Source organism: Scyliorhinus canicula, chromosome 1 (genome assembly GCF_902713615.1).
Source record: "Scyliorhinus canicula chromosome 1, sScyCan1.1, whole genome shotgun sequence".
NCBI classification, from domain to species: Eukaryota; Metazoa; Chordata; class Chondrichthyes; order Carcharhiniformes; family Scyliorhinidae; genus Scyliorhinus; species Scyliorhinus canicula.
Genome location: NC_052146.1, coordinates 29,842,396 through 29,869,631, shown reverse-complemented (window position 1 = coordinate 29,869,631; position 27,236 = coordinate 29,842,396). Strand labels below are relative to the sequence as shown.

General features: G+C 48.3%; 1 protein-coding gene across 4 annotated transcripts in view; it reads right to left on the bottom strand.

Annotated features, from left to right (window-relative positions):
* Positions 1 to 27,236, bottom strand: part of ttc28 (tetratricopeptide repeat domain 28) — a 965,957-nt gene that overhangs the window by 718,242 nt on the left and 220,479 nt on the right. The window lies entirely within an intron of this gene.

Sequence of the window (27,236 nt, the reverse complement as noted above, 5' to 3'; positions counted from 1 at the left end):
CCTCATTCTTTTTAATTTTGAGATCAAAAAGCAAACATTCCACACATGTTATGCGTGTCTCTCTCATTTTCCTTTACGGATCTAATGGATAAACTATATACATAAATACATCTCCTGGGGCAGCACGGTGGCACCGTGGTTAGCATTGCTGCCTACGGCGCTGAGGACCTGGGTTCGAATCCCGGCCCTGGGTCACTGTCCGTGTGGAGTTTGCACATTCTCCCCGTGTCTGCGTGGGTTTCACCCCCACAACCCAAAGATGTGCAGGGTAGACGGATTGGCCACGCTAAATTGCCCCTTAATTGGAAAAAATAATTGGGTACTCTAAATTTATAAAAAATAAAAAAATAAAAAATAAATACATCTCCTACTTAAATAAAATGGGGTCGTTCCCTTTTACATCTCCGTTATTTAACCATATTACCCTGATTTATTTGGCTATTTTAAACAATTTAGAAAGTGATTGTAGTTAAGCCAGTCAAGGGTACACGCATCTGGCAGATAATAAGCCAGCACATCCGTTTTATATGTTATTGTTAACTACCCTAATAACAAATATTCCAGCCCACTTACGCAAGTGTACAGAACTAAGATGCTGCCTGATATAAAATATGATGCAATGGTACATAGCAACCATATTAGAAAAACATGCTTCCATTGAATCATAGCAGTGCAGATGGAGGCAATTTGACCCGCTCTTTGTAGTCCGTCACACATTTAATCAATATTCTGGTATTAAGTCCCATCAATGACCTTACCTTGAGCATTCTAACAATAAATAAACTCTAGATTTTTTTTTTTAAAAAGGGAGGTTAAAACATACTAATATTTTGGAAATAAGGTTCCTCTGATAATTTTAAGGACTGAAATCTCCAGCCTTTTGATGGGTGGCACGGTTCAATTCCTGCCTCGGGTGACCATCTGCATGAAGTTTGCACTTTCTCCCTGTGTCTGCGTGGGTTTTCTCTGGATGCGCTTCCTCCATCACTGGAAAACCTGCCGTGGGGGGGGGGGGGGGGAGAATCCGGACCTTAAATTTTCAGCTCCATGTCCCAAAATCCATTACTCGCCTTAATGTTAGACATATTTTATCAAATACATGTTCGATATAAAAGTGACTGGTTTGTTTTTCATTCTTCTGTCAGCAATTCTAGTAATAATTTAATAAAATTTGTTTTAAAGGTTAATGGAAAGTTGCATTATTTATTATAGCAAATAATGCATTTGCCAATTGGATGTGTGAAACTTCTAGAGAAGAAAGAAGAAAGGGAGCGAAATCGCAGGTCTGTGGAAATGCAAACACTATAATTTCTCACAGTGTGGTGGAGGCGGATAAAAGTGAGAAAGTTGTGGGCGGGATTCTCCGCCCCGCCACATTTCTGCCCCGACCGGCCGGCGGGATTCTCCGTTACGCCAGCCGGTCAATGGGGTTTCCCACTGTGGGGCAGGCCCACACCATTGGGAAACCCCCGGGCGCTGGCATAACGGAGCATCCCGCCGGCGGAGAATCCCAGCTTGATCTTTGGGTTTACAATGTACGCTTGTTAGTCTTTCTGTTTTGTAGGACACAGTAACAGCTTTATAGACGCAAAGACAGGTCCATTTTCCTTGCCCTCAACAGACCTGAGGCCAGGAGCAAGCTGATTCCGTCCCCAATAGGTGTGTACTTTCGTCCCCCAGGATGACATGCCTATTTATCGGCACCATCCTGCCCCAAGCCACTTGCGGGAAGGCCAGATTGGGGGAGGACTTGCTTTACATAATTAAAAGTTGAATTTAGGTCATTGGTCAAAGGTTGACTGGAATTTTCCAGAAGGCCCGTGATTTCCACCTGATGTTAGAAGCCCGGAAGCTGCGCTGAGGCGGCCTTCCAGTGACGGGCTGCAGGAAGGACCACAGCTCCGGATAGTCTTTTAAGACCCCTCCGGTTTCTTCTACCTCCACATAAACCTAGCCGCTGCCATGGCTGAAAGAGGGAGCTTACTCTCCTCAATGCTGCAGTGGCCACCATGTTCCAAGATGTGTGTAGTTCAGTAGGTCTCATGAAGAAGTCTTCTATGGCTTAATACTAACTACTCCACTATCTACATATATAGTCTATGGTCTAAGCTAGGAGCCGTTTCCATGCTTGCCTCTCCACACGTCTCTGTCCAGTATATGACTGCCCTCTAGACTTGGGTAAGTTTTCTATTATTTACTTATGGAATGTAGGCATTGCTGGCTAGGCAGTATTTACTACCTTTGCTTGCTTGCTCATCAGATAATGGTGGTGAGCTGCCTTCTTGAACCGCTGCAATCCATGTGGTGTGGGTACCCACAGCGATGTTAGGGAGGTAATTCCAGGATTTTGTCCCAGTGACTGTGCAAGAACATAGAACATAGAACAGTACAGCACAGAACAGGCCCTTCGGCCCTCAATGTTGTGCCGAGCCATGATCACCCCACTCAAACCCACGTATCCACCCCATACCCGTAACCCAACAACCCCCCCCCTTAACCTTACTTTTATTAGGACACTACGGGCAATTTAGCATGGCCAATCCACCTGACCCGCACATCTTTGGACTGTGGGAGGAAACCGGAGCACCCGGAGGAAACCCACGCACACAGGGGGAGGACGTGCAGACTCCACACAGACAGTGACCCAGCCGGGAATCGAACCTGGGACCCTGGAGCTGTGAAGCATTTATGCTAACCACCATGCTACCCTGCTGCCTTGGAAACAGCGATATATTTCCAAGCCAGGGGGGCAGAATTTACTTCCTGGAAGGAAACTGTTCTTGCAAGTCTCCAGGAAGCCCAGATGATTTTCATGTCTAGGCCTTATGACTTGCCACTGGCTGACTTACCAATCAAACAGTGGTGAGATTATCCGGAGAACATTCTTCTTCCAACTGGGCAGCACGGTAGCATGGTGGTTAGCATAAATGCTTCACAGCTCCAGGGTCCCAGGTTCGGTTCCCGGCTGGGTCACTGTCTGTGCGGAGTCTGCACGTCCTCCCCGTATGTGCGTGGGTTTCCTCCGGGTGCTCCGGTTTCCTCCCACAGTCCAAAGATGTGCGGGTTAGGTGGATTGGCCATGCTAAATTGCCTGTAGTGTCCTTAAATGTAAGGTTAAGGGGGAGGGGGGGGGGGGGGTTGTTGGGTTACGGGTATAGGGTGGATACGTGGGGTTGAGTAGGGTGATCATTGTTCGGCACAACATCGAGGGCCGAAGGGCCTGTTCTGTGCTGTACTGTTCTATGTAAAATATAATTTGTCTTAATGGGCCTCCTCGGTTGGTGAACAGCTTCCAGTCTGCTTCAGCCTCCGGGTCACCGCCAGTTCCCAGTCAGGTCAACATTAAAATGGCAGTGGGATACTGATGACATCACTGCAATCAAGTCTGCATATTTAAATTGGGACTACACCAGCGACGAGATGCCTACAATTTAAAATTGCACTTGCTGGGTTTGAGTTACAAAGCTTCCAGCAAGTCCCCCACTCCAGTTTCACAGTCCGCCCACCCCAAATCCAATTTCCACTGGGAATGGAAATTTAAATTCTCCTCTCTATGTTAGCATTCTACTGCGCATTGTTAGGCTACTCATTTCAACACACACATTATTTAGGTTAAAACATTCTAGAAAAATCCTATTTACACTGGTCAAGATGGAGTCCTGATTTTGGGGCTCCCTGCGTCCTGTTTAGCAACAAAGATCTGCTTCACAGATGGGGCAGCACTTTCACTGTGCAATGGATATTACCAAAAGAAAACCCAAATCTTATCCAAGAGCTATCATAGAAATCTCTGGGACACAACATCACTTCCCCATAAGCTTCCTGAGTGAAATGTAGTAGTGCTGCCCTTATAGCAGCATCTAGATGTCACTATAACGTCACTATAACAGAACAGCCACAAACCCAATTTAGGAGATTTGCTTACCTCATATTTCACATCATTCGATGGGGTTTTGTTTGGAGCATTTCCCACTGGCCATAATTATTTTTTTCCAATATAACACTAAGTTAGGAAACTGATTCTCTTTCTCCTTACAAAATTCCTCTGAAGACAACGATTACCTAAGTATGTTAAAGATTTTTTTTATTAGTTCATGGGACGTGGGCATCGCAGGCTGTGCCAGCATTCCTAATTGACCTTGAGGGGGCAGTTAAGAGTCAACCACGTTGCTGTGGACCTGGAGTCACATGTAGGCCAGACCGGGTAAGGACGGCAGATTTCCTTCCCTGAAGGATGTTAGTGAACCAGATGGGTTTTTACGACAATCGACAACGTTTTCATGGTCATCATTAGACTTTTAATTCCAGATTTTTTTTAAATTGAAATTTCACCATCTGCAGTGATGGGATTTGAACATGGGTCCCCAGAGCAATACTGTGGGTCTCTGATTTACTAGTCCAGTGACAATACCACTGTGGTCCCCTTAAGTAGCCTGGTAACTTCATTTAACCCTTTACCAATTAATTGTAGCAGGGCACCTGCCTCCTCTGGAGGTTAACAAGGACAGGGCAGTGAGCCAGCACATTAAAGGCTGCCAAACTACATAGTGAGTAAACAATATATTGAACAATAACATACAAGAGTTGCACGAGAGCCCTATTATCAAAGTTCGACAGGTGCAAAGAAGCAGCACAAAAACTGCAAAGTGACAAGCTCACTCATTAGAGGTCTACAAACACTCTACATTATGCATGGCAATGCATGGACTTAATAAACATCCTACAGAAGAATGCCACTTGTACCGATGGGCGACTATGGATTTGTTTTTTTAAAGACACCTGCTATACATATTGCTTAAGCTAATTGTTCATGGTCAATACAGCTTGTAATTCTCAGAGAAGTTTGCTCCACTACAAAAAAGGGCATATAGTTTACATAGACTAAAGTGTACGTATACAAATGTTACAGTGAGGCAGACACACAAGCCACTTATTACCCCAGGGGAGAGAACTGTCATCTTTTACAGACTGGAATTTCCAAGGATTCCCATTGAAGGGGGTGGACCCCACCGCCAGCCAATGGTGGGCCACCTCCTGCCACCGGGAAACATGCCACAGGGAGGCCAGGGAATCTCGCTCAATGCTCGGTAACCAGTGGCAGGAGATTAAGTTAATTTATTTGGATTAAGGGTTCTAATTATTCATCCGCTCCAACTGTAGATTTCACCCATGTGAAAAGGCACACAGCCACAATCTTCATTACAGTGTTGCTGCCTCATCTTCTTCAGGCAGCTTCCTCAAATTATTCGAGGGTTGGCAAACACCAGCTAATGCTGTGAGTTAATGCGGGACACGGAGGGAGGCAGCCCCCCAGGCAGGGTGGGGAGGCACGCCCCAGGTAGGAAGGGGAGGCAGGCCACGGGCAGGGTGGCAAGGCAGGCCTCGGGTAGGTTGGGGAGGCAGGCCCCCAGGCATGGTGGCAAGGGAGGCCCAGGGTAGGGTGGGAGGCAGGCCCCGGGCAGGATGGGGAGGCAGGCCACGGGCAGGGTGGCAAGGCAGGCCCCCAGGCAGGGTGGGGAGGCAAGCCCCCAGGCAGGGTGAAGAGGCAGGCACCGGGCAGGGTGGGGAGGCAGGCCCCGGGTAGGGTGGGGAGGCAGGCCCCAGGCAGGATGGAGAGGCAAGCCCCCAGGCAGGGTGGGGAGGCAGGCCCCGGGCAGGGTGGGGAGGAAGGCCCCGGGCAGAGTGGGGAGGCAGGCTGCAGGCAGGGTGGGGAGGCAAGCTCCGGGCAGGGTGGAGAGGCAGGCCCCCAGGCAGAGTGGGGAGGCAGGCCCCCAGGCAGAGTGGGGAGGCAGGCCCCCAGGCAGGGTGGAGAGGCAGGCCCCCAGGCAGAGTGGGGAGGCAGGCCCCCAGGCAGGGTGGGGAGGCAAGCCCCGGGCAGGGTGGAGAGGCAGGCCCCCAGGCAGAGTGGGGAGGCAGGCCCCCAGGCAGAGTGGGGAGGCAGGCCCCCAGGCAGGGTGGGGAGGCAGGCCCCGGGCAGGGTGGAGAGGCAGACCCCGGGTAGGGTGGCGAGGCAGGCCCCGGGCAGGGTGGAGAGGTAGGCCCCGGGCAGGGTGGAGAGGCAGGCACCAGGCAGGGTGGGGAGGCAGGCCTCCAGGCAGGGTGGGGAGGCAGGCCCCGGGCAGGGTGGAGAGGCAGGCCCCAGGCAGGGTGGGGAGGCAGGCTGCAGGCAGAGTGGGGAGGCAGGCCCCGGGCAGGGTGGAGAGGCAGGCCTCCAGGCAGGGTGGGGAGGCAGGCCCCCAGGCAGGGTGGGGAGGCAAGCCCCCAGGCAGGGTGAGGAGGCAGGCACCGGGCAGGGTGGGGAGGCAGGCACCGGGCAGGGTGGAGAGGCAAGCCCCCAGGCAGGGTGAGGAGGCAGGCACCAGGCAGGGTGGGGAGGCAGGCCCCAGGCAGGGTGGGGAGGCAGGCTGCAGGCAGAGTGGGGAGGCAGGCCCCGGGCAGGGTGGAGAGGCAGGCCTCCAGGCAGGGTGGGGAGGCAGGCCCCCAGGCAGGGTGGGGAGGCAGGCCCCCAGGCAGGGTGGGGAGGCAAGCCCCGGGCAGGGTGGAGAGGCAAGCCCCCAGGCAGGGTGGAGAGGCAGGCCCCAGGCAGGGTGGAGAGGCAGGCCCCGGGCAGGGTGGGGAGGCTAGACCTGGGCAGAGTGGTAAGGCATGCCCCCAGGTAGGGTGGGGAGGCAGATCCCAAGCCTAAATCAGCCACAACAGGGATCAAATCCCATGCTGACAGTGTGATTCTAAACCACACACTAGCTGTCTACCAACTGAGCTACCCCGCCCCCTCCACCCAGCCACACCATAATTTTTCCTCAAACGGCACATTATCCAGTTGATCCACATTGTTATAGACTAAGGAGAATCTGACACATTGGACCTGAACCTCTGAGGAATGACAATCACAGTCAAATTACCAATCTGCTCCTTTTTACCTGCTTTAGTCAGGAGCTGCACATTTCAGGTCTGGCCTTCCCACTCCAGCCACCTCAGAAATGTGCAGCTCAGCAGATTTTCGATGTTGGGTGGGGGTGAGTGGGACATATTTGTTGGGGGGGGGGACACAGGATGTGTCAGAGGGTGGGGAGTTCAATGGTGAGTTGGGAATGAGTGATTACTCAGGATGTCTAGATGATAGTTGGGGTGCAAAGGTGGGTAAGGTAGTCGGGGTGGGGGGGGGGGGGGGGGGGGGGGGGGGGGTGGTGTAATCAAAATTGTCCATGGGAAATTTGCATTTCCTGGGCATTTGTCTTGCAGTCCTGCACGGAGAGGCTTCTGGTGTGTTCCACCAGTGTATCTTCTGGGTACCACTCCCCTGGGGAATCAGACATTCTGGCCAAGTTTAGTTTCATTGAGGATCTTATTGAACTACTTAGCGAAATTTCATTCGGCCTATCTGGCTGTATATAGTATAAACACCTGAGTGTACACAGAGGGAGGGATTCCCTGGGGCTTCCTGCCAGCGGTGGGAATCCCGATTACTCAGTGAATCAGGTGTCGGGCAAAAAAAAAACTGGTTTCACGCTGGACATGCAACCCATTGCGAGTCATCCAGCCCGGCCCGTTGGCCCCGACAACGTCCCCAATGGCGCCGGCGAGGCTCCCGTCCAGACATGCAAATAGGTCACTATCCCTAATTTGAATCTCATTTACGAACTGGACATCCGATTCACCTGCCTCCTGGGATGCTCCAGCTGCCCCAGCCAGGAATCCCGGTGGCATGAATTACTGCAAATCCCAACAAACGGGGACCTGGCGGCTCGCACTATGACGGGTGTCAAAGGGGTGAGTATCATCTCTACAATTGCATCCAGGGTGCTGGCTTCATTTCAGCTTCCATTTATATGAAACACTTTGTGAAGCCCTCGAACGTAAAATATACTACTGTATATGATTCCAAGTTGTCACTAAAATGAAAATTAATGTCACTGACATTAAAACGTTATCAGTGTCTGTGTGTCATGTGGGCATACACTAGTGTATGCTGTGAGCAAGTGCTCTGGGCCACAGCACAACTGCTATGAATTTCGTAATAAGATACTTGAGAGATACAATCCCACAGGTTGCTTCTGCGATGTCCATTCCTTAGGCGTATTACCATGTAACCATATAACATGAGTCCAATTAGGCATTTATTTTGAGCTGAAGCATAAATAACTGAGAACCAAATTCCTAGTCCTGTCCTTTCCATTAGAATAACTTGTGATATTGAAAAATGAAGGGGGAAATGCTGTGAAATAAAATGGATTACTTTGAAAACTCTGCAACACCCAATGTTATTTTCTTTGCGATTCTCAATGGTCTTTTCTCAAGATGTCCCTGTGGGTTAAATCAAAACAGTGTTCTATCCATCTCTTCATCATTCTGCGATATATTTTGTGAGACTTTGGATGAACATCAACTTCTGGTATCTGTATCTCTGGACAAAGCATACTGTTTCTATAGCCACAGTGACTGGCTGCCTAATCAGCTTGTGACAGCTAGATGGCTGACCTGGATGGATTGTGTTTATTTGTGTCAAACACCACTGTTCAGAAATTCATTCAAAGTTACTTGTTGGCGAAGACTGAGGGTCTAAAAGGTCAACCTATGGAGCTTAATTGACCATGAAACAGACAAATTCAATTACTGATTACATAACCAGTGAAATAAGCTGCTGTCAATAAATAGGCCAACATTAACACACTTGAGAGCTGATTCCAAAGGCTCGGTTGTAACTTAAATGATTTACACTTATAAATCATAAATCTGATAGTTCAGCCGTTGTTCTGTCTGAAGACTCAAGCTGTAAAAAGTGTCATCCAGGTGCAACATTGCATCACAAAGACCTTACCTGGCATACTTTCACCCCAAAGTCTTGCCAATTATCAATCTATGTGCAAAATTCACTTACAATTTATTTTCTCTTCTGTGTACAACCAAACACATAAATAGATATTGCTGTTAGTTCAAACTTGAATACTTTTGACTTGACAGCATGGCATTTACCTCCTTGTGGAAATCAGGGGCTGGATTCTCCGGAATTGAGACAATTTCCCCACGCCGGCGGAAAAACGGTGGAGTTTTACTCCTGAAATTCGGGCAAAGAAGTTAGACAAATTCATAGTTCTGCATGGGGGCTAGCAGAGACGCGAAAGGAATATTGCAGCATTTGCTGCAGAAACGGGCCCCCGCACTTCCGTGCTCCAAGGCGAACTCGGACCGCGGAGCCAGACCGAAGAAAGGGACCCCCCCCCCCCGATCGGCCGCGTGCCAGAGCCTCAACCCCCACACATTAAATCGCAGCCACCTCTAAGGTCCCTCCTGGTCTCCGATCCGCCTGCCCCCGACCAGAGCGGCCATGGACTGAGTCCGTAGCTGCCACGTGAGCATGCCGAACCGCAATAGATGGTTAGTTCCACGTCATCGGGAACTCGGCCGGTCAGGAGCGGAGGATTGATGAGCGGGCTTCTGGCAATGGCCCCCCGGCGGTGCGGCGTAATCCACGGTGACGCCGATTTTCGGTGCCCCGAGAATTGGTGGACCGGCGCCGGGCCCGATTATGGCATCAAACTGGATTCTCCACCCTGGCACCGCCCACTATTTCGGCATCGGGCTGCGGAGAACCCAGCCCTGGAGTACACTTTGATTCAGTTTGATTTCTCGTGCACTGTACCTCATAATTAGGAGCTACATTTTAATGATATGGCACTCACTCCCACTTCACATAAATTTTGGTTCAAAGAAGATTCAGTCTGCTTATCGAAATACATTTTTGACATGAGCACAAAAATAACTCTCACGCTGAAAATATTAGAACTAAAATTACAATTTTTAGCTTTAGAATGCTAAATTTTAATGAAGGCTTTGTCAGATGTCAGAACTTATTAAGTTTGCTGTTAGATCAGGAACCTGCTTTCATCCTGCTGAAAAGATACAGGCTGATTTTAACTTACCAAAATTCACAAGAATTGTCGGGAACAGGCTCAAAATGGGGTTGGCAGACTTACTTGATGCCAACAGTCTTGCTGCCACCATTTAAGCAGGAGTCTAGGTCTGGGTAGCTGGTGACTGCACAGTGTTCAATCCAATTCATAACTTCTCCCATACTGATGCAGTCATACTTAATGCAGCAAGACAACATTCAGGCTTGGGCTGATACGTGGCAAGTAACATTCACACCATACAAGTCCCAGGGAATGACCGTCTTCAAGAGAGAATCTTATTATCCTCTCATAACATTGAAGAGGATTGCCATCACGGAATTTCACACCATCAATATTCAGGGATAGTCACCATTGACCAGAAACTTAACTGGACCAGCCAGATAAAATACTGTGGCTAAACGAGTAGGTCAGAGACGGGGAATTCTGTGAAGAGTAACTCATCCACTGACTCCCCGGAGCTGTCCACCACCTACAAGGCACAAGTCGGGTTTGTGAGGGAATGCTCTCCACTTACCTGGATGACTGCAGCTCCAACAGCGCTAAGAAGCTCAGCACCATCCATGACAATATGACAACGCGACCTGCTTGATTAGTACGCTATCCTTTACCTGAAACTTTCACTCCCTCCACCATTGGCGCACAGTGGCAGCCATGTGTACCAACTACAAGCAGCAATTCACCAAGGCTGCTTCGACAGCACCTTCGAAATCTGCCACCCTGGGCCTTTGTCTTCAGTCCCCACTGTGTTGTTGAGTAACATAATCCGCTACTTGTTGCTGAAAGGTACTCCAGACCTTGAGGTAAGTTGAACGTATTTATTGAGCGATTAACAAAGCTCCTAAATGAGTTCTACACTCTACTAATCTGACTCTAGTAACACAGTATACTCTACTAACTATATGAACTTGCTCTAGACCACACGCTATGATGTAACAGTGCTGCTAACCTCACACGTCTTGCTCGCTAGGTTTCTGCGGGTGGGAGAGGCAGGGCCTGTGTGCCTTGTCCTTTTTATAGTGGTCGTGTGGTGCCCTCTTGTGGTGATGCCACTGCTGGGTGTTCTAATTACCCATTGGTTGTGTCCTGTTCTGATGACCCATTGGTTACATGTCTGTATATCATTACATCTCCCCCTCTTTTTCTTTTGTTGTGTGTCTGTCTAATGTGGTGATGGTAGCTATGGTTGACAGTAATAAAGAAAACAACCTGATATGCATGACTTAATAAGGCAAATGTTCATAAGTCCAGTCTTTGGGGTCTCCGTCTTATCCTTGAAGACCTCCTGAGAGTTGGCGGAGGGGATGCCGGTTTCTTGATGAAATGAAAATGAAATGAAAATTGCTTATTGTCACGAGTAGGCTTCAATGCAGTTACTGTGAAAAGCCCCTAGTCGCCACATTCCGGCGCCTGTCCGGGGAGGCTGGTACGGGAATCGAACCGTGCTGCTGGCCTGCTTGGTCTGCTTTAAAGACAGCGATTTAGCCTGGTGCGCTAAACCAGAGGATTGCCATCACGGAATTTCACACCATCAATATTCAGGGATAGTCACCATTGACCAGAAACTTAACTAGACCAGCCAGATAAAATACTGTGGCTATACGAGTAGGTGTGTGGGAGTCACGACTGGTGGAATCGTGGTTCGTGGTGTCTTGAGATGGCGCTTCAACAGACGTTAGTGGAGGGGGAATTGGTTGTGGATACGATTTTCCGAAGTGCCCTTCAATTTCGTCGAATGATGGTGCTGTCAGCCGTTTCTATCACAAACGATCTGGGCGCGGCCTGCGTAATGATGACAGTTAGGGCAGACCACCCGCCATCGGGTATTTTGATCCTGACAGTGTCGGCTGGGGATAGCGCGTCCAGATTGGTGACATGTGCGTCATAGTACTGTTTCTGACTGTCACAAAGCTCTTGCATCTTTTGTCGTACCGGTAGGTGACCTGGGTTGGGCAAGTGTAGGGCTGAAAATGTTATCCTCAGGTTCCTGTTCATCAGCAGTTGACATGCCAGTTGATAAGGGAGTCGCCCGGTACGTTAGTAATGTAAGGTCTATGTCGGAGGCGGAGTCCGAGGCTTTGGGATAAGTTGCTTGACGATGTGCACCCCCTTTTCAACTTTGTCGTTGGACTGCGGGTAGTGCAGACTGGAGGTAACATGCTTGAAGTTGTAGCCTTTAGCAAACGTGATCCATTCTCGACTGTGGAAACACGGGCCATTGTCGCTCATGACAGCATTCAAGGATGCCAGGCCACGAGAACATCTCTTTGCACGCTTTGATGACGGTCTTTGAGGTGAGGTCGGACAGCTTCAGCACCTCAGGAGAATTTGAGAAGTAATCAATCAGTAGTATGTAGTCGCGACCATTCGCGTGGAATAGGTCAATGCCAAACTTGGACCATGGAGAGGTTTCCAAGTCGTGTTGTTGGAGCGTCTCCTTGCTCTGTGCTGGTTGGAACTTCTGACAGGTCTCGCAGTCCAGGACCATGTCCGTGATGTCCTGGTTGATGCCGGGCCAGTAGATGGCTTGTCGGACCCTGCGCCTGCATTTTTCTATGTCCAGGTGTCCCTCATGAATTTGCGGCAGTACCATGTGCTGGAGACGCAGTGGGATCACTATTCTGTCCATCAAGCAGGATTCCGTTGACCAGCGTTAGGTCATCTTTGATGTTGTAGAATTGAGGCCATTGCCCTTTCGGGCACCCATTGTTGAGGTTGTAGATGACTCGCTGCAGCAGGGGTCTTTGTCCTTCTCTTCTTTGATGAGAATGAGTTTTTCTTCTGTTGCCGGGAGGTTGCTTGCGCACATTTGTACCTGTGATTCAATGTGCTGGATGATCTCCAGTGGCTCATTCGGTGAGGTGATGGAGTGGGACAATGCATCTGCAATGATGAACCCTTTGCCAGGCATATACACAAGATTGAAATCGTACCTCTGGAGTTTGAGCAGAATTCTCTGCAATCGAGGTGAGGAAGGAACAACACCAGGTTAAAGTCCAACATGTTTGTTTCAAACACTAGCTTTCGGAGCACTGCTCCTTCCTCAGGTGAATCTCATTCACCTGAGGAAGGAGCAGTGCTCCAAAAGCTAGTGTTTGAAACAAACCTGTTGGACTTTAACCTGGTGTTGTAAGACTTCTTACTGTGCTCACCCCAGTCCAACGCCGGCATCTCCATATCATGGAATTTAAGGATGCCTGTGAGAAGACCTAAACACTCCTTTTCAATCTGCGCGAACCTGGTCTCCATCGGTGTCATTGCCGGTGATGCATTTGCTACTGGGACCTATGATGATGTGTTGTTTTTCTGTAGCAGTACTGCTCCAATGCCATCCTGACTCGCATCGGTCAAGATCTTAGTTTCGCGATCTGGGTCAAAAAATGCGAGGACGGGTGCAGTGGTGAGTTTGGCCTTCAGCTCCAACCACTCTGTCTGGTGTTCCGTCTTCCACTCGAAGGCGGTTGATTTCTTGATCAGTTTTCTTAGGGACGTTGTGTGTATACCCAAATTCAGGATGAATTTGCCTTGGACGTTTACCACTCCAAGGAAGCACAGTACTGCTTTTTTGTCCTCGGGGACTTTCATTGCCTCAATGGCTTTTATTTTGTCCGTGTCCGGGTGTACACCGTGTTTCGATATCTGATCACCCAGGAACTTCAGCGTGGACGTCCCAAAGAAGAACTTGGATTTGTTTAGCCTGAGGCCATGCTCATGGATGTGTCGGAACATTCACTTCAGTCGCGCCACATGTTCCTCCGGAGTTCAAGACCAGATTATGACATCGTAAACGTAGACACGAACCCCGTCTATTCCCTCCATCACCTGTTCCATGATGCGGTGGAATGTTTCTGATGCCGAGATGATGCCAAAGGACATTCGGTTGTAGCAGAATCTGCCAAAAGGCGTGTTGAAGGTGCAGAGCTTTCTGCTGGATTCTTCGAATTGGAGTTGCCAGAATCTTTGGGATGCATCCAGTTTTGTGAAGAAGCGCGCGTGAGCCATTTCGCTCGTCATTTCTTCCCTTTTTGGGATTGGGTAAAGTTCCCGCATAATGTTTTTGTTTAGATCCTTGAGGTCGATGCAGATTCGTAGGTCCCCTGAAGGCTTCTTGACGCACACCTTCGAGCTGACCCAGTCAGTTGGTTCAGTGACCTTAAAGATGATGCCTTTCTTCTGTAGGCTTGTGAGTTCTGCTTTCAGTCGATCCCTCAGTGGAGCAGGCACTGTTCTTGGTGGATGGACCACTGGTTTTGCGTCAGGCCGCAGTAGAATCTTGTAAGGAAGTGTGCCCATTCCGCTGAAGACATCTGGGTATTGGTTCAGTATGTCGTCGGTGCTGGCCTGAAGATCCTGATGAGATGGCGTCATGGTGTAGACCCATTGGATGGGGTTCAGTTGCTTGCAGGCTTGCATGCTAGCAGGGACGCCCTGCCTGGTTGGACAATCCCGAATCTCAGGCTTGTCTCTATGTGTCGGTTGGACACTGTCCGATGGCATGACCCCAGTGCCGTGATTGCGTTGTCATTGTCGTCCTTGGGTTTGCAAGCAGCTGGAAGGATTTTGGGAGCCTTCTTGATTTTCCTGAAGTCAAACTTCAAGGTCAGGTTGGCGGAGGCACCTGTGTCCAGTTTGAACTGGATGGGGCATCGGTTGACATCCATCACTGCATTCCATTCATCCTCAGAATCAACGGCAAGGATTGATTTGACTTGCGAGGTGTCCGGTGTGGCATTTTTGCACTTCGTAATGATGCCTACTCGGAATGTTTTATCCAGGTAGTCATCGTCTGGATCTGTTGCACTACCTTGATCAGAGTCATGCGTTTGGTGTTGCACACTTCTGATGCGGTTCTGTTTGAACTGTGGTCAGTGACTCCTGAATTGTTGTTCAGATCTGCACTGGGCAGCATAGTGGTTGAGTTTCCCACATTGGAGACATTGTTTGCCTTTTGCAGGGCATTTTTTTCTAAAGTGGGCGGTTCCACAGTTTGTACACGTCGTCATGACGTTCCATGCATCGTGGCGCATGCGCGTGCAGTTGTCGGCCGTCTGCATATGCGCGGAGCGGTTCTCGGACAATTCGTATTCCTAGTCGTACTGCACACGCGCCGGGCCCCAGGAGGAGTGCGTGAGATGGCTGCCATCGGAGATGTGGAGGCGCTGCATCCAGGAGATGGCCTGAACACTCTCCACCTCGTGGGAGGTTTGTTTTTCACTCTCAGCATTTCTGTATTGTGAGTAGCGATATTTTGAATGTTCATGTACAGTGCACGTTTCAATAGCAATCTTTAAGGTCATATGTTTGATTTTTAGCAACTGCTCTCTCAGAGGAGCAGAGTGGATTCCAAAAACGATTTGGTCTCTGATCATGGAGTCAGTTATGTCACCGAAGTTGCAGGATTGCGCTAGCAGTGTAAGGTTAGTGTGATAACTGTTGAAGGATTCATCTTTACCTTGCATCCTTTGTTTAAAGATGTTGCGCTCAAATATTTTGTTTGTGTCAACCTCGCAGTGGCTGTCGAATTTTTCCAGGATAGTTTGGTATTTTGTTTTGTCCTGTCCTTCTGTGTATTGAAACGAGTTGAAGATCTCTATCGCTTGGTCACCCGCAGTGGTCAGTAGGTGAACTATCTTCCAAGCATCGGTCTCACCGTTCAAGTCAGGTGCTTCTACATATAGTTGGAATTTTTGTTTGAACGAACGCCAGTAGGCACTTAGATTACCGGTGGTCCTGAGTTGGTGAGGAGCCTGTGTCTTGTCCATCGTGCCTGGATTTGGTAGCTGTTTGTGTTGGCTCTGTTGCGTTACTGAGTTGAACTAGATAGATTCAGTAGCCACTCCTGTACCATGTGTTGTTATGTTACTTTGAGTAACATAAGCCGCTACTTGGTGTAGGCGTTGCTGAAGGGTATTCCAGACCTTGAGGTAAGTTGAACGTATTTATTGAGCGATTAACAAAGCTCCTAAATGAGTTCTACACTCTACTAATCTGACTCTAGTAACACAGTATCTTCTACTAACTATATGAACTTGCTCTAGACCACACGCTATGGTGTAATGGTGCTGCTAACCTCACACGTCTTGCTCGCTAGGTTTCTGTCGGAGGAAGAGGCAGGCCCTGTGTGCCTTGTCCTTTTTATAGTGGTCTGGTGGTGCCCTCTTGTGGTGATGCCACCGCTGGGTGTTCTGATTACCCATTGAACATAAGAACATAAGAATGTCTCGAGAGGGGACTTGTGCATCATTTCACAACTCCAGTTTACAAATGAGGCCAAGGATACCCTGTATGCCTGGGCAGCAGAGTACATAAACTTCGAACTAGACCAAACCCATCAGGATACTTAGTCAGCAGGATCCTCCGCCATCGCTGGGATGCCCCAGGACCAGGGGCAATAGATGACATGCATGTTGCCTTGCACGCATCTGGGCAACAGGGAGCACCCTTCACCAACAGGAAGGGATTCCATTCCCTGAATGTTCAAACTGTTTGAGCACCACCTTCAGATCATGCATATGTGTGCACGCTTCCCAGGAAGCGTGCATGACAGCTACATCGTGGACACTCGGAGATCCCTGGCATCTTCAAAGACCACCCCAGGATGATGGGTTGGCTCTTGGGGATAAAGGGTACTTGTTGAGGCCCTGGCTGATGACACCACTGCAGAGGCCGGAGACTGAGGCGCTGACCCAGAATAATGAGGCCCATGTTGCCACCCGTGCTGTCACTAAGCAGTGCATTGGACTGCTGAAAATGTGGTTCGGATGCCTGGATCGCTCTGTAGTACACTGCCCAGAGGGCCTCTTGCTTTGTGGTGGTCTGCTGTGATCTTCACAACCTGACACAGCAGCGGGGCAAGGTGCTGGAGGAGGAGGGTGGACGTTCTGCGTCGTCTGAGGAGGAACCCCGGATAGCCCTGCCCCATCGGATGGTGACCCTGCGAGAGAGAGGACACGTGGTCAGTGGGAGGGAAGGATTTTCTTGTCTTGAGATAAACAACTCACTTGAGGCAGGTCATCTGGGTGGAGGGGCAGTGGATCCTCACCTCTGTGGCAGTGCTCTATCCTCGGTCATCCCCGCGATCTACAAGGCCTGTTTCTCATGAGCAGCCCGTCTAGGCCAGCTTTTCCTGCAGGGACAAAGTGTGAGCTGCACACTTGATGCATCAGGGGGTTCTGTGGAATGTGGCATTTGTGGGCACTGCCCCTGGGCATGGGGGGATTGTGCTGATGAATGCCAGGGTGTGCTGGGGAACAGCAGGATTAAGCTGGGGGGGGGGGGGGGGGGGGGGGGGTCAGGGTGGTGGTAGGCGGGACTGCTGCCGGGGGAGCCGGTGTCAACTTACCCGTGTGGCCTGTTGGATGTTGTTGGTCTTCTTTCTTTCTGCACTGGACAAGCATTCTCCTGGTCACACTGCCCGCACTGACGGCCGCTGCCACCGCCTCCCAGGATGCATTGGTGGCCCTGTGGATGGGTCCTCCGACACCCTCATTGGAACAGGATGTCCCGTTGCGTTTTCACGGCGTCCAGCAACCTGGCCAGTTCAGCATCCCTGAAGCGTGGAGCAGGTCTACGTGGAGGCATGGCTCTGTGTTGACAGGAATGTGTTTATGTGCAGCTCCCTCTTGTCAGAGGGGAGCTGCTAGGCGCGGTCCAGGCGAATGAGCCGTGAAGTTCGTGAGGGGTCATTTCTGGCACTACGTTCTGCTAGATACTGGTCGCTGTCTTGGCGTGTCGGCTGTCAGGGATCTCCCAGGAAATCACACTTGCTAAGGCACTTGGAACTTTTCTTGTTAAATCGCACCCTCAGTGCTTTGACCCACGGCAATCTTTGATTATTTCAGCAGTAGGACTGTATTAGGTTTACCTTCCCTTTACTATATTAGGGTGAGTAACCCTTAGCTGCTGAACAGGAACGCCTTCCACTCACACAGCAACTAATCTTGACTCTACTGAATATGGAACAGCCTTGTTCAAATTAGTTAACGCATAAGTGTTCAAACCCTGAAGAACTCTCGATCTGTCTGAATGCATCACAGTTAAAGCTCCAAAGATTTATTACTTCTAGCTGATTGATCAGACCCTCTTTCAGCAGCTCGCCATTTAATAGCTGCCATTTGGTGTTTATGCCCATGAAGAAACCATAAATAAAAAAACTCCTCAACTATAAATTCCTGTGTGTCAGCAACAGATACAATTGGATTAACTCTTCCCCAGTGGTTGTGAGTTGATAAAATAATTTTAAATTGCCAGAAAAGGCGTGAAGCTTCAAATCCTCCAGATCCACCGACACATAGAGTACTGCCGGGTTGGTAAGAGGCATGATTAGCAGGTCTCGTGTGAACTATTTCATCAGGTGCAAGTGTCACTGTGCCGATGAATGGAATTCTACCAGGGAAGTAACACCCCAGAGTAACAGATTTGTGACTGACACATTGCGCAAGACTTGAAATACACCGGGCTACATACTCCGTCACAAATCCCATCTTGTCTGCACCATCGCAGCTGATGACACCAGGTCCACTGAAACTAATGAAGAGTAAAACTAAAGATGTAAGACTGATAGTTGACCCAGTCCTGTCAGGTTCACGACAGGCGGGTTAGGATAAAATTGTCCCGACTGGCATGTAGTCTATTCTCACTGTCCTCCTTACACTCAGTGCCATTTGATAGTCATAGAAACAGGCCCTTCGGCCCAGCTTGTCCATGCCGCCCAGTTTCTATCACTGAGCTAGTCCCACTGGCCCGCAATTGGCCACTATCCCTCTGTACCCACCCAGCCCATGTAACTGTCTAACTGCTTTTGATTTTGCTCTTCTTCATGTAAACGTCTCAGTTTGGATTAGCTTGGTTTTATTGTCATGTGTACCGAGGTACAGTGTCAATATTGTTCTGCATACAGTTCAGACAGATCAATTCATGCATGAAAAAAAAACATCGGGCATACATAAATCCTGGTCGCTGCTGGCAGGAACTCTGTGGGAACGGTCGGGGGGGGGGGGGGGGGGGGGGGGGGGGGCCTCCGATAGGGTCTGGCCCGCGATCAGGGCCCACCAATTGGTGGGCCGGCTTCTCCCCCCCGGGTCTACTTCCTGGTGCGGCCGGCCCCTGAACACCGACCCCATGTTGGCTCGGGTCCGGCGTGCAGAAGAAGTCCCCCGCGCATGCGCAGGTTGGCGCGGCGTAAAGAGGCTGGAGCGGCATGAACCGCTCCAGCGCCATGCTGGCCCCCTGTGGGGGCCAGAATCGTACGTAACCGTGCCCAGTTTGTGCCATCGTGAAACGCGACGGAGCAATCTCTTGGGTCCAATATTGGAGAATCGCCCCCGTTATGTTTTGCTAATTTTCTCCCACATGCTCCCTAAATTAAATTTTGTAGTTATCTTTTATTACTATTTGTCTTGACTATCATTTTATTATTACCCCATTAAGTATTAAGTAATTTTTACGCTTTCAAATTTGATCTAATTTTCCCTTATGAAAGATCAGGGAAGGCATGAAAGCCCAATGTTAAACACTCCATATCTGCATGCAGTATCATTTACTTGAGTTCTGTCCTTTTAATTTCCTATTCAACAATATAACCTAGCTTCCCTTCCCGCTGGTTGCAATATGCTGCGATGAACCCCTTATATTGTTCAGATTAATGTGTCAAATTACATTCTTTCCCTTCTTCCCTCAAAGGCTTTCACCCCTTGCTGGGGTATGGTCATTAGTAGCTTGTTTCAGTTTGCCATTATTTATGAGGGACCCTTAACAGTGTGTACTAGCAGTCTAGTCAATGACGGATGGCATTGACGGTAACCTGATCTTACTCTCAGCTGATGGCCAATGAGTTTTCCAGCAAGGCTTCTGAGAACGGCTGAGACTGCAACTCAGAATTTCCTGGTTGCCCAGTCAACCGCTCACTGGCTAAACCTGCCAAGTTATTGGTGGGACTTTACGACCAGCTCCTCATCAAAATTAAAAGAACCCAACTCAAACAGGGCAAAAAACAAGTGTTAATCAAGAATCAACTGGAATGCACATCACTCCAATATAGGGGCATACTCTGAATCGGCACTGAATGGGTTAACTGTGGATCGCTTAGAATAGCATTACTGCTGTGACTTGCTATTAAAATGTAAAATGTGAACCCTTCTTTCATTTATTCTGCAATGCTAACTAATGAGAGCTAATTAACTTATACAAACATATGAATATTACAAACACGCACACCAACCCTCTCAAAGGACACTTAAATCCCATCATATTTATAACAACCTCTTTTTGTAATTATTTATTTAAAATTTCTTATTAACATGCAGGGCCATTGCAAAGCAGTTGACTTACAGAGAGCTCAAGATAACAATCTTATGGCAAGTGCAAATTCTGTTCTGTTTTGATGAACACACCAATTAAGAAAATGTTCAGGATAATGGCGATGAAGAGCAGGTCTGCAAAGCACAAGCTGTGTGTGTTTGCATTAAGACTGGGAGAAATGAAGCCAATGACCCCTGAGAGGTTCTGCCGGCAAGGTCTGCTTCTTCAGCTCAGTGGCAGTCAAATCGATCTTCCACTTCTCCATCTCTCTCCTACAGGGGGTAGAAGCAGAGCACAAGACCAATGCTGTTCATTATTAAATGAACACAGTGGGTGATATTTAATGGAGGCAATGGGGGTCTTGCCCGCCGGCTGGAATGCTGGCAAGAGCCCTGCGTGACCTCTTTTAGGGAAGGTCTGCCATAGTAAGTGCCACTCAAATAGTTAGCCGGACAGTGGAGGTACTGTCACCTGCTGGCCAATCAGAGACCAGCAGTTCGACTGAACGGCATCACCAGGGTGGTGGTGGCTGCTGCCAGTATGACGCTTACCCAAGGCCTAAGTTCTTCACTGGGTTCCAGTCCACAGCTGAGCATTGGCAGGACAGCGGGTCGTTGGGGAGGGTGTCGGCAGCAAGGACAAGGGGTGGCTGTCAGTGCACGCCCCCCCACCCCCGCATCCCAATGCAAGGTCCCTCAATCAGGCACTGAGTGCTTTCGAATAAGGGACACCCCCCATAAGCAACCCTTCCCAGGCTTGCTTGTCATGCTCCCCATCGTTGCTGGGTTAATACCAGCAGTCGTGGGAAGGGAGCTGCCAATTTAAGGACCTCAGTGGGGCGGATGGGAAGGCTGTTCCCAGGCCTCTCTGCGACAGACAGGTCCCCAGCCTTCCACCGCTCACCCCCTCCCCCTGCCACGTTGCGCGCCAGCCCTGGATGGCAAAAAGCCTATTTTGATGACTTATCATTTCACTAAATACAAGGCAGGATTGTGATGATTTTAACAAATTAACAGCATTGCTTTCACTGGTGCTTTTGTCAGGCAGGCTGGTTGCCCCCAATGGTTTGCTTAATTTTGTATGGGGTATATTTCATAAGGAGTTCCATGGGATAGTTGCACAGCCTCTCATATTCAGGCCCGAAGGGTCTAGTAGGATGGTTTTGTGCAACAAATATATGAGCCAACTATCAAAACTAGATTATTAACTTCATAATTCTTGGAGATTTAGAGCTTGCATTCCTGCTAATCCTGGTCTACCTTCAACAATCATTGATGCAGAAAACTAGCCACTGGGAAAGATCCTATCCCATTTCTGTATTCTTCAGAGTGCTGTAGAGATCACTATTTTTTTTTTTTTCAAATTGCCGGCCATTTCAAGCTACCCACCTATGAAATATTGTTGCCAAATTTGAAAAATCACCATCGTACTCAGGTTTAGAAAAACTGGCAGCAAGTCCAATGTTTTGCTCTATAATTTAACAATCTTGCCCAGCCAGGGAACAAATAAGTTGCCCAACTAGGCTTTCAATCACACAAGCTGTTGAGGCATGAATCATATATTTGTGGCCCTGGGCTATCAAGCCATTATGAACGTTAACCCCAACCACCATTTCACTGAAAAAGCATATTAATGGCAAGTATTGTTCGTACTAAATATTTTTCAGTAACTAGCTATGCATTTGGATTTCTAACCTCTGCAGTGCTCCAACAACAAGGCCCCAGTAGGGTTTGAGACATAAAAGATTATTATTTTATGCTGCAGTCTCTGATACGATTTAAATTACCCATGCAGTTTTAATGGCAGGAAACGCTGCTGACAGAGAGCTGCTCCGTAAAGCCCATTGCAGCGAGGACGAGCTGCAGGCTGTAGCAGGATTCAGAACTGATCGGATTGAGCTGTATATGCGTACAAATTCCCTCCCCTTAATAACAGCAAGCACTCAACACAACCACATTGGGTACAAGAGACTGATCGTCCATTTTCAGCAGAAAGCAGTCACGTGTTTGTGAAGCTGCAGTTTAATATTCTGACATAAATTCCAACAAGCTGGACACCGCGGTAGCAATCCGTGGTGGCTCCTTCTGGTGGATGTTCACATTTTCTCAGCAGTAAGCAGGTGGGGACCAGGGGCTGGCCCAGCTATTTATGTTGCCTTTGCACAGTTGCATTCCCTCTCTCGCACCGTATATGTGCCTTCCGGTCTCACATTCTGTAATTGTACAATTCTTTCCTTGTACACTTGTCCACTCATTTCTCTTGCTGGTGGAAAGTTCCAGAAATGCAAGGCACTAAAGAAGAATGGCAACCTGTATCCAAAACAGGGTGGGACAAACTCAGCGGTGCTAACATCCGGATGGTGTTGCTGCTCCTAACCCTTCACAGTAGCAGCAGTGGCCGCAGGGCTAGAGATCCAAATGAAATAAGACTTGCTGACATGAACATAGAACTCATCCTAGAGGGGACAGACTATAGCCATTGCATGTAACCAGCAGTAACCAGCAGTTAAGCAGCAATTACTCTCTTCAGGCAGCGGCTGAGCTGTTGTGACTGAACCCATCCAGGGAAAGAGTCTCCTGATGTAAGTCTCATAGATGATGGGGTGGTTTGAAAATTTTGGACGGTAGCCATGAAGTATCCAACCCTATTATTTAAAAAATGCTCTTTTAGCATCATAACAAAAGCAGGAATTTTATTGAGAGTCAAAGAAGCAGCGGGTGGGAATGATCAACACTGGACACTTGCCACGTGCTTGCCGGCCTAAGTGTTCTGCGTGCAAATGTGGCAGTCACATTTCCACAAACAGCAATGAAAAGAATGGCTTGATAATCTATCTCCTTGTGGTGTTGGCTTGGGGAGGAATGCGAGTCACCACACCAAGCGAACTGTCTGCTTTAAAGCATCTTTTGAGGTTTGCAGTCCCAGAACTAAAACCTACGTCTCCAACCATTTGGTTTGTGGGTCGTTGAGACTCCAATTTGTGCGATGGCTCCTTCCCGCCCTTTCCACCAGTTTAATCACAGGCCACTTCGGCAGTTGGCACAGATGTACAAATTGGATTTTTCTCCTGACTATGTGTTTACATAATGATGCACCGCAGGATCCCAGCGCTACTTTAGCTTGTATTTCACTCCTTCCATTCAGACGGGATATACAGCTTCACTGGCACCAGAGTCATGTTTGTACATTTGTGGACATGTTGAAAACGGAGCTTCGCCACAAGCGATTGACTGGTACTAGAGATTTAATTGCCCCTCCGGCTGCAGGAGTCCTAGGTTCAATTGGAGTCTTTTAACCTTTTGCTGAGCAATTTGTACTTAGATTGACAATATCTAACAATGCTCCCCCAGTGATTTATCAACCTCATCCAGTCAGTGACCAAGTCAAACAGGGGTTCCTGTACTGGACGATTAATTCAGACACCAGGAATAATAATAATCCATGGGACACAAGTTCAAACCCTCAAAGCAACTTGGGAATTCAAATGCAGTTTCCAAAACATCTGGAAACAAAAAATGACAATGAAGCTTCTGAATTGTTATGAAATGCAACTCGTTCACTACAACAATAACATGCGCCTTTAGTGTCTTTTCCAACAGTTGTTTTCCAACAATAGTGGCCATACTTCAGAAAAGTATTCATCTGGTTATAATGGGGGTTGTGAAAAGCCCTCTATAAGTGATAGCTTTTTATCTTAAATGGTAAAAGCATTAGAGTGATTGACAGGCGTATCACCAACCAGAATTTAACACTGGTCTATGTAAGAGGATATTAGGGAAGGTAGGAGGAGGCAGAGGTAGAAGGTTTGAGGGATTTAGGACTGGATCTACACCTTCAAGGCATGTAGCATGAGCTAAAGCTATTTTCAAGTGCTTGCAGTTTCTGCTATTGATACCTTAAAAGGATTGGTTGATTGAAGTCAGGGAATTTCCCAGGTTGGCAGGCCTGCCTCAGGAGAAAGTGCCATTAAAGGCAGTATTTTTGTTTGGGCGGGGGGTGGGAGTAGTGTGGGGGGGCAGTGCTGACAAGAGTCAGACCATTGCTCCCAGGTCAAATTCAAAGGTAGCCACAGAGGGTGGGTGGGGAGGGTGGGGTGTTCACGGGAGGTGGGCTGTTTAAAAGGCTCACCTTGGTGGTCTGGGACTTTGTCCCAATTATAATAAAAATAGCAATGCAATTGAGCCCTCACTCCTCAATCCCACTCCCATGCCACCTCTTGCTCCCCCCCCCCCCCCCCCACGGCCCCTAACATTCTCCACCCAAGGCTACGTCCGCCCAAAGAATACATAATAAGGCGTAGCTGTATCCAAGTATTGAAGCTGCTGTGCTGCAGGCAAAACATTGCTTGGTTGACTGCTCTGGCTTTAGGATCACTTCTGTCAAGTGCACAATGTTTACTCACATAAGATAAAGCCCTTTTCAAGTGCTTGCATTTTCTGCTATTGATACTTTAAAAGGATTGGATGATTGAGACTTTTATTACACTGTGAAATTAGATCTTTTTAAGGAATTGTAAAGTTCTGAATTTTTTTTTTAACACATCCTTTTCTCAAGATAGGATTAATTGGTTCTATACCGAAGATTTAATTGTGAATGCATAAGTAAGTGCCATAGCTTGGCATGGAGAGAATGAGTGGCTATAATCCATAGGTGGAGGTGTATAGGTTGGCATGGAGGGTAAGAGGAGATGTGGGAGTGGGGACATATATCGGCATGGGGCAATTGTCAGAACCGTGTGAACTTACTTTTCAAAAGGTTTGCTCATCCCCTGAGGTGCCGTGAACCATAAGTCCTTCAAATGCTGGCCCAACTCGGTGAAAATTGTGGAGGTCTAGGTCATGCCCACCCCCGCTATGGAGCTGGCCAGTCAGGGTGTGGGTTCGCAAGCCGCAGCAACCCCCACTTAACCCCCACTGGCGAAAATTGGAAACCTCGGAAATGAGGTTGGGAATTCCAATACAGCTCCCAGCCGCCATTTTCACAGCACAGGGATTCTCCCCAACTCCACGAAAATCCCACGAAAATAAAAGCAAAAAATGCCGCAGATGCTAGAAATCTGAAATAAAAAACAGAAAATTCTGGGAAACCTCAGCAGGTGTGGAAGCGTTCGTAGAAAGAGAAACAAAGTTGGCATTTCGAGTCTGTATGACTCTGCTACAGAGCTAAAGAGAGGAATAAATGTGATGGATTTTATACTGTGTAAGAGGAAGTGGAGTGAGTGGAGCAAAGTAGAAGGTCACTGATCGGTAGGAGCTAGGAGAGATTGTAACAAAGATGTGTTGAGCACAAGATAGAGGAAGTGTTAGTGGCAGTGTGAAGGACTATGGAAGCTGCTGATAGTGGCATAAAGAGATATTTAGCTGATAGGACGTAAAGGAGACAGGTGTGGAAAGGGGTGACTCCAACTCAGGACTAGTTTCACCACTCGCTTGTTGGCTGGTAATGAAGATTTTCTTCAGAGCGGCATCAGCCACCAGTCTGAAGTTATCTAGAATTTTGATCTTAAGTCCAAGATCTGGGCCTGACAAGGATATGAAGAAAGGCAAATCCGTTTTTAAAGTTTAAAACCCAAAATATAATGTGGTTCTTCTCTTGGAGGCACTGAACCCTTCTTAGGAATCCAGCTTCCCTGGATCTGATCATCGCCGGCTACCTCGGCCTAATAACTATGCTTTTCAAATATTGAAGGGCTATTTGGTTGTAGACAATCTCTCATTTGAACCTACTACCAACATTGTAGAGTACACTTTCCATTTGCCGCTTATTTTATTGGTTGGGGGGGGGGGGGGGGGGTTGCATTGGGACAAAAAGGTTTTTGGATAAAAAATAGGGATCAAGATGGAGCAGAAGGTCATAGAGTTCAACAACTTTAAATTGTGATCTTTCTCTTCCATCTTATCTCTTCCTCAGTATTATTCTTGATCAATAGGTAGAAACTTGAAACTTGTTAAGTTGAGGGTAGCCCAGACATAAACGCCAGTCAGTACATTGTTTTGTTCTTGGTAAATCACACAAACATTGGCCATATTTGGGTCTATTAATGGTTCTACATACGGGACAGATGGAGTGAAAGGGACTGGTATGACAGCACCAATTCTTTCAACTGTGTTCAAATGCAGCTGAGGCAGAGGCAAACAAAGAGAGACTCCTCTCTCCTTGGTGCTGGTTACCGCAACATTTATCCACCAGTGCAGTCACATTTCTGACAGCATATGGGACACTGACATTAAAAATAAATGCATTTAAGATGACACAGTTTAGAATCTGATATTAAATTAGCCCAGAATTTTACTGAGCAAAATCATGAGTTGAGAAATTAACTGGAGAAGGAGAGGATAACCCATGGAATCGCAGTGGAAAAAACAGGGGCATTTTTGTCCCCACGTCTGCTATTAGCAAGAGCGGCAATGCAGGCGCAAAATCTCCTGAGAATGGGGAAACAAAATTCTCACCGGCAGGATCTCAGTTCCTGATTTTCCATGCCCCTTGCTGGTGATGTACTGAGATTCATGCCTACAAAGGGCGAGAACATCATTTTAATAGATTTACATACATTTTAATGCCATTGCCAACCCTCCTGCCCTGGTATGACACCCTGGGCAAGTGTGTGGTCAATTCCAGCCCCATCGGCCTCAGAGTCCCAACACAAATGAATTAACCAATAATTTGTAGAAATGTTTTGAGATCTGTGGCCCTTCACTGCTCCGACAACTTACAGGCACCAAATTTGTAAGTGAAACACAACGGGCGGAATTCTCCATTGCCCGACCCCGGTATCATAATCGGTGATCGGGTGGAGAATCCCAATTTACAATTGAATCGGGAATGGTGCCTGTTTTTGGATGCTCCATCAAGAAGTGCGGCGCACGCCGTTGGGACGGCCTCAGGACGTTACCTGAAGGCTCTCCCCCGATGCTCCGCTCCAGATAGGCCGAGTTCCCGACAGCGCGGGACACACGTGCTCTCAGTTTTCGTGATGGCTGTGGACTGTGTCCAGTGCTGCCACAGTCAGGGAGGAGCCATTCTGCT